Genomic DNA, 8,126 nt, shown 5'->3' on the forward strand with positions numbered 1-8,126 from the left:
CTTACTGACAAATGTAGTCATGATTCTGTAATTTTCTACTTTAAATTTGTAAGTATTTACACTATAGAGAAAATGAGAAGGCTAATAAATCATGAATGTAACCTCCCTTACCCTGAGTTTTGCTTACACAGTATGTTTTGCTTATATAGTATATATTGCCTCCCTTCAACTTAAATAAGAAGTGATAAAAATCTCTGCCTGAGAATATGACCTGGCCTTATCTAGGGAAAAAAAGTGGAGTTTTATACACATATTAAATTAGTTTAGGTACTAAAGGCATCCCATTGCATGCAGTTATTATCCTTCAGAAAGTTATCTCATTGAAGAACAATACATTCAATGCAGCAATTTTTCCTCCATCAGTGGAACAGAGTGCTGCTTCCTTGGATGAGATCAGAAAGTCAGTTGGCTTGTTTAGAACCCATGTCCTGAAGCCAATGTATTTAAATGTTAATTTAAAATTCACCTTCCATGTTCTGACAAGCCCACCACTTAGGAGAGGCTTGTGAGACCTGAAACCTCCTGAAGGAACAGTACATTCATTTCTTCATCTCACATTCAATTGGGGCATGTACTTACTTATTGGAATGCTAGAAAGAGTAGCATTTGGTATTTAAAAATTCTCTTCTCTTTTTCTCCCCTTCGCATATTTAGTAAGTTATACTTACAATGTTTTTCAAATGTGATGTCAATGTTCCTTTTTGGTTTTGTGTACATATTTTTTTGTTTGGAATATATTTTTTTAGTTCCTGGAAGCTAAGTTTGACCAATAGTTCCAAATTTTATTGATATATAAGAATTATATAGGGAGCTGGAGGAGATCTCTTTTTTTTTTTGTTTGTTTTTTGTTTAGATACATTTGTCTTCACCTTCCTGGCACCACTTTCCCCTGCTCCCCTCCCCCACCTCCCTCCCTCAATCCTTCCCCATTTTGGCTCTGTCCATGAGTCCTTGATACATGTTCCTTGACTTGACCCTTCCTTTCCCTTTCCCTGCCCATCCCTCCCTCCTTGCCTCATGACTCTGATGGTTTCTTTTTTCTTTCAGTGTTGCTGGTAATATTTTCCTTGCTTATTTGTTTTGTTGGTTAGGTTGCACTTATAGGTGAGATCATACGGTATTTGTCTTTCACCCGCTGGCTTATTTCGATTAGCATAATGCTCTCCAGTTCCATGCATGCTGTCGTGAAGTTTAGTAGTTCTTTTTTTCTTTCTGCTGTGTAGTATTCCATTGTGTAAATGTACCATAGTTTTTTGATCTACTCATCTATTGATGGTCATTTAAGTTGCTTCCAACACTTGGCTATTGCAGATTGTGCTGCTATGAACATTGGGGTGCATAAGTTATTTTGAATTGGCGTTTTGGGATTCTTCAGGTATAGTCCCAGCAGGGGAATCACTGGATCAAAAGGCAGTTCCATTTTTAGCTTTTTGAGGAAACTCCAAACTGTTTTCCATAGTGGCTGCACCAGTCTGCATTCCCACCTACCGCGTACTAGTGTTCCCTTTTCTCCACAGCCTTGCCAGAACCCATTGTTTGTTAATATGTTTATGATGGCCGTTCTGGCCAGTGCGAAATGGTATGTCATTGTGGTTTTAATTTGTATCTCTCTGATGGCTAGTGATGCTGAGCACCCTTTCATATGACTCTGGGCTCTCTGTATCTCTGCCTTGTAAAAGTGTCTGCCAGGTGGAGGAGATTTCTGATGCTCCAATCTTACTGCAGGTACTCCTATTGTATAGTATGCCCATCTGATATGTTTTAGAATGGCTCTCTACCCCAATCCTTTTTATTTTTCATTCTAATGGGCAAGTAATCTTAAAAACCATTGATATAGTTAAAGATGTATTTGTTAGGAAACGTAGTTGGGGAATAGATTTTGAACTGACCATGTTGTACATAATAATATAAATTTACAATTGTTGTGGGCAGCTGACTATGAAGTTTTGTTTATTTCAATAATTGTCTTTTGTTTTCAATGTTAAAATATCTAGTTTTAATATTCTTTCAAAGTGAATGCCCTCCCTTCTTTGGCAAGTGATTTTATTTAGTATTTATGCATTGGGTTACAGGAATAAATGATTAGTCTGATTCTCACACCACTGGGGAGGAAGGTTATAGTTATTCCACCTTTTGCCTCATACTTTCCTCATAAAGTTTCCCTGTTGTGTCAGTCTAGGCCTAAAAACTGAAGAGTATAAGAAATAATACATCGTATGGATAACTTATTAGGCTGAGAGTTGAGTTAAAGGATAAGTCCAAATCTAGTGGGAAGGAAATTAATTTTCTAAAGAGGTAAAGAGGTTTACATACTGCTGTTTTAAAGCAAGAAAATACCTCTATTTGGTAAGTGTTTTTGAGCTGATACAAGTAAGAATAAGTACTTTATTGTCTTTGAAGTTTACCTCTATGAAAAGCTTAATATCTCTTGGTATTTCTCCTTTAGATTATGGAGGCCTTCAGAAATAAAGTGGTTTTCAACTGTTGCTCCTTTTTCTAAAATCATTGGAATTTTCTTTTGGTAACACCTGTTTCTTTAGTACTGTGTTATATCACTTTTAAACACAAAAAAGCAATGTTGTAAATAAAAGAGTCATAGAAGTGTGCCCTGAACACCACATTATTTTTCCTGCCAATGATTCTTATCATCTCAGCAACCTTCTATTAAGGGTATCAAAGGAAAAAGCTTTTAGAGGTAAAGACAAAAAATGAGGGATCTGGGAGAGTAGTGATCTAGTGTTCTCCAGAGAAGCAAAACTAATAAGAATATATCTATTATATATCTATATATCTGTTGTGTTGTATTGTCTTAATATTCAAATATGAAAAATATCATCCATATCTATATCTATATATCTATATCATCTATACTTATATGTAGCTATATCTATATCTAACATATATCTATATATCATCTATATCATCTATATTTATATCTACATCATCTATATTTATATCTATATCACCTATAGCTATGTCTATCTACCTATATTTAGTCTGTAGTCTCTCCAGAAAGTATCCAACCATGTAATATGAAAAATAGAGACATTTATTGAAGAAAATATAAAATGCAAGAAACATTATACATAAGACAATGACACCTTAGTTCCCCTCAAATGAGACACTTTGGGACCTCACACGGTTCTACCAGTTGCCATCAGCTGCCCTGTCATATTTTCCTGAATTCCATCAATAGTATGAAATCTCTTCTCTTTCAAAGGTAATTTTAGTTATGGGAAAAGCCAGAACTTACAGGGTGCCAAATCTGGGCTGTAAGGGACTGAGTCACCTGGGTGACTTAATATTTTTCCAAAAACTCTGCATAAGATGTGAGTTTTTAGCAGGCACATTATCATGATAAAGTGGTCCATCACCAGTTGGCCATAGTTGTGACCTTCTGAATCATCTGAATAGTTTCCATGAAGGAATGTTCAAGCTTAAAGCAAAATTTGATACAGATTCATTGCTCTACTTGCTCAGTCATTTTGAATGTGATGGCCACACAGTATACGTGCTCACTCAGAAGCATCTACCACCTGCACTGTTTAGTACAGTGAAGTCATCATTATTCAGCCATGTGCAATCTGCTCTCCTTGACTCCCAGGTTATACCGATGTTGCACAAAGTGTTCACATTTTATTAACAATGGTTAAACTTTTTCTGGATAGGCCTCATGTACGTATGTATGTATATATATGAACTTGTATATATGAGAGTGAGAGAGAGAGAGATAAAAATTATTATAAGGAGTTGGCCCACATGATTATGGAGGCTAACCATCCTGAGATCTGCATTAGGCAAACTATGTGTCGAGGAGAACGGATGGTATAGTTCCATTCTGAAGGCTGGCAGGCTTGAGACCCAGGAAGAGAAGATGTTTCAAACTGATATCCCAGCTCTAGGCAGTCAGGCAGAAAGATGAACAGCATTTTATTTTATTTTATATTTTATTTTATTTTATTTTTTTACTCAGACCTTCAACTGATTGGATAAAATCCATTCACATTAGAGCAATCTACTTTATGCAACCTACTGATTTAAATATTATTCTAATCCAGAAACATCCTTGCAGACATAACCAGAATAATGTTTTACCTAATATATGGGCATTCTATGGTTCAGTCAAGGTGACAGAGAACACTAACCATTATCGGGAGTATCATGAAGAAATAATCAATAGAAGTATCTGTCAGGTAGTCAAATTGAGACAAACACTATGCTCTAGAAGTACACATGGATACTGGAACATGGGTCATAGCTATTGAGGATCTTTACATATCTTACAGGAAAATATCCATATCTTCTCAAGATATAGAATACATAGTATTTTCTTAAAAAAAGAGAACATTTATTTTGCATTAACAATTTTAAAAAGCATGACTCTATGATATATATATTCATATTTTCTTTGGAAATCATTGTGTTGTTTTGTCTTAATATTCAAATATGAAAATATTTAGAGCTGAGTTAATAATAATCTTCCATTTTGACTAATTTTGGGCCTTGAGTTTTTCAATGATCTAAGTTGTCTAATTCTACTTTATTTTTATGTACACTGAAACATGCAGGAGCAAATAGCCAACACTGAAATATTCACACTGGAAAGTTGTTTAACTGTAAGTGTGAACATAAAAGAAAAATACAAAATATACAGGGAAGAAGTAAGAGCCTTATATTTGTGTATAATTACTTCATCATTACTTATCTAAACTATATCAATTTATCTAAAGTAATTTGCTAAAATGATTAATTACTACCATTTAAGCCTGATTTAAATTAACTTCATGAATATAATTTTAATTCCAATTTTATTTTTCTACATTGAGATTTTTTTGTCTATTTAGAATTCCCTGGAGCTGCTTTGATGAAGTCTCTGAGAAATACCTGGGACACATAATATATAATAAAAATCATCATTACTTTTAACTAAGAACAAAGATTTAAATGATTAAAAATTTCTGAGTGATTAAAAATGTAGAAACTAATTTCAGCTCTAGGATAATCCTGAAAACTGATTCTCTATTTCTCTTAATTGGGAGAAGACTTTTATATCATTTATAGACATGCTGGCCCCTAATGGACATTTCTCTCTCGCTCACTGGCTCACAATGATTAATACCAAAGAGAGATGGCAGAGAGGATGCACAAGCTGCATTATAAGATTACTTCTTACTTTTAACTAAACTCACCAGTAATTTTGTTGCTAGTCATCTAATTTACAGCTCACTTTATTTTCTGACTTTGCTCCTGCTTATTGCTTGACTTTAATGCAATATCCAACCTGTATCCTGAGATCCATAGTTTCTTGTTGGGAAACACCCCAGTCTGGTTTCCGGAACTGTAACCCCACTGACAAGCTGGAGGGCCCCAAGGCTGGAAATAATCAGCGAGGACTTGGAGAAACAAGCTCTTGAGGAGACATAACCTGTGCCCCCTGGCAGGGGCATAGCTCTTGCCTTTCTGCTTTGCCATGTGATGATTGGTAATCCATGATGGGTAAGTTATCTTGAGCTGAGACATCAACCTAAAACATATATCGATTGAGGTATTGGGAGCAGACAAGAAATTGGGAAACAAGGAGAAAGGGCAAAAATGCCCACACACCTTGGCTCAGCTTGGACATGGCCGAAGTCCTCATTCTATACAAAAGAAGTCTCCTTGTCTCTTGGCAGCTCCATCCTCCCACCTGACTCAGGCTCAAAACAATACCAGGAGTCAGTCCTAAACAAGATCTGGCGGATCCCAGGGAAATGAGGCCTAAAAATAAATTCTTTAAAGTGTGCTTTTTCTCCTCTCAGAAGCTACAGCCAGCTGATGATGGGAAGGAAATTTACATTATCCACAGATCTTAACCCTATACCCTTAGGCACTCATGTTTATTATGCTCTCATATTTAGTTTTTTCTCTTGTTTACTAGTCTCCTCTGAGACCTATGTAAATCGGTGTGTTCCTGACATTTGTTTTCTTCAAAACATCACCCATTCTCTGTGAACATTAACATACTGTTGTAATGAGATAACCTGTGTATATCTGTTACCTAGCCCCACGAATAACCTTTTCAATAAAAGCTTTTGGAAGAAAGGGCTAGGGGACTTTCCCCAACAGAGGGATGTGCAATGTCCCCTTTCCTGGCAGAGAAGTGTTTGTGATGACTCGTCTTTATTCCCCCCATCCATGATGACCTCGGGATGGGCTCTGTTGGATACAGAGCCCTGCTCTGATCTCAGCTGGCCCTGGACAGGGACCGCGCTCCCTGTGATGCACTCCATCCCCCTGCTGCCCTGACCTGGAACAGGGTGCTCCCTGCAGCCATGTGCCCTGTCTCCCCACCTTGCTACAGTTTCTTATTACACATATCTAATTTCAACCACTTAATTCCTCTTGGCACCATATCTCCAAGCAATATTTTCAGACTATACAACAGGCTCTCATTCCCCGTTTTCCAAAGTTTATGCCACAATTGTGGTTGTCATAACTTGGAAAATTCTAAGTTTAAAAAGGCCAGCTAGATCTTAGTCACTAAAATAACTTAAAAAATTTTTAAAAAAAAGAAGTTGCCCTAGGCAGTGTGGCTCAGTTGGTTGGAGCATCATCCCATAACTGAAAGTGTAACTGAAAGGTTGCGGGTTTGATTCCCTGGTCAAGGCACATGCCTAGATTGCAGGTCCAATCCCTGGTTCAGGTGGGTATTATTGCTGGTCAGGGCATAAAGAGGTGGCCACAAATAGATGTTTCTCCCTCACATTGCTGTTTCTTTTTTTCCCTTCCTCTCTCTCTAAAGCAATGGGGAAAAAAACATCCTCATATGAAGACTAAAAAAAAAAGTTTTTCTCTTTCTCTTAAATCACACAATATTTTTCAGTTTTCAGGCCTGACCTGGGATAGTGATTGCATGACATTTTGTCTGACAGGAAGAGTTTACCTAGCAATGGGAAAAGATATATGAACACAAAATCTATAACAGTCACCTAAGCCCAAAAAACAACAAAGAAAAATAATGATGATTTTTCCTTCAAAATTGTGAATAATCCCAATCTGTAAGTATGTGTATAGCTGAAAAGTATTTTGAGAAGTTTTTTCTTGAGCAATACAAAGCACATAGCATTTGGCACAGTGGCATTCAATATAATACTGTTATTGTTCTTAGCATAAATGTATAGAATTAAATAGATACATATGCCAATTTATATGATACATCTTTTGTTTACATGTCCAGAGTTGGACTTCATAGATATACTAAATGAACTACCCTATGACTGACTATCTGTTAAAGGAACTTGCAAAAGGAAAACAATAAATGAAACCAAAGAATAACATTCTTGGCATGTGGCTTAGAGCACATGAATTTTACTGGACAATATGTGTTCATATAGTCATTCATTTTTTCATTCATGCCCTAATGATCCAGGGGTGTCCAACTTTTGGCATCTCTGGGTCAAACAGAAAGAAGAAGAGTTGCCTTGTGCCACATATTAAATACACAAACACTAACAAAAGTAAATTTTATGTTTTAAGTAAATTTACAATTTTGTGTTTGTTCACATTCATAGCCATATTGGGCCACATGCAGTCCATGGGCCACAAGTTGGACATCCAAATCCATCAACCCAAGAAATACTAATTCCACGCTGCCTTTATTCTAGGAATACTGAAATGAAGAGGAAAGGCATGATCTCTTTCCTTTTTGATTTTTATGCTAAAATAAGAAAACATGTAATTATTTCAGTTGAATATTGAATCAGGGAATTCTATTCTAAAAAAGGGAAACAATCCTTAATTGTTTCTCTCAATTATCAAATATTTTTGAAGAATAAGTAAGAATTAACAAGCAAGGAAGTAGGAGAGGTATAAAAACAATTCTAGGTAGAAAAAAAGTACATGTTCAAAGACCCCAAGTTAAAAAAAGAGCATGGTAGCATTGAGAAAGTAAAAGTGGATGGTATACTTTTTTATTTATTTATGTATTTATTTTTTAATCTAAACTTCATTTTTATTTATTTTTTATTGTATAAATATATTTGTCCCCATTTTCCTGCCACCACTTTCCCATGCCCCACCCACCCCCACCTCCCACCCACAATCCTTTTTAATTTAAGAAGGTATAGAGAAGCATGAGATGAAATCAA

The sequence above is a fragment of the Pteronotus mesoamericanus genome, unplaced genomic scaffold (assembly GCF_021234165.1).
Source record: "Pteronotus mesoamericanus isolate MK-2021 breed Mesoamerican mustached bat unplaced genomic scaffold, CSHL_Meso_final scaffold_85, whole genome shotgun sequence".
In the NCBI taxonomy this organism is placed as follows: Eukaryota; Metazoa; Chordata; class Mammalia; order Chiroptera; family Mormoopidae; genus Pteronotus; species Pteronotus mesoamericanus.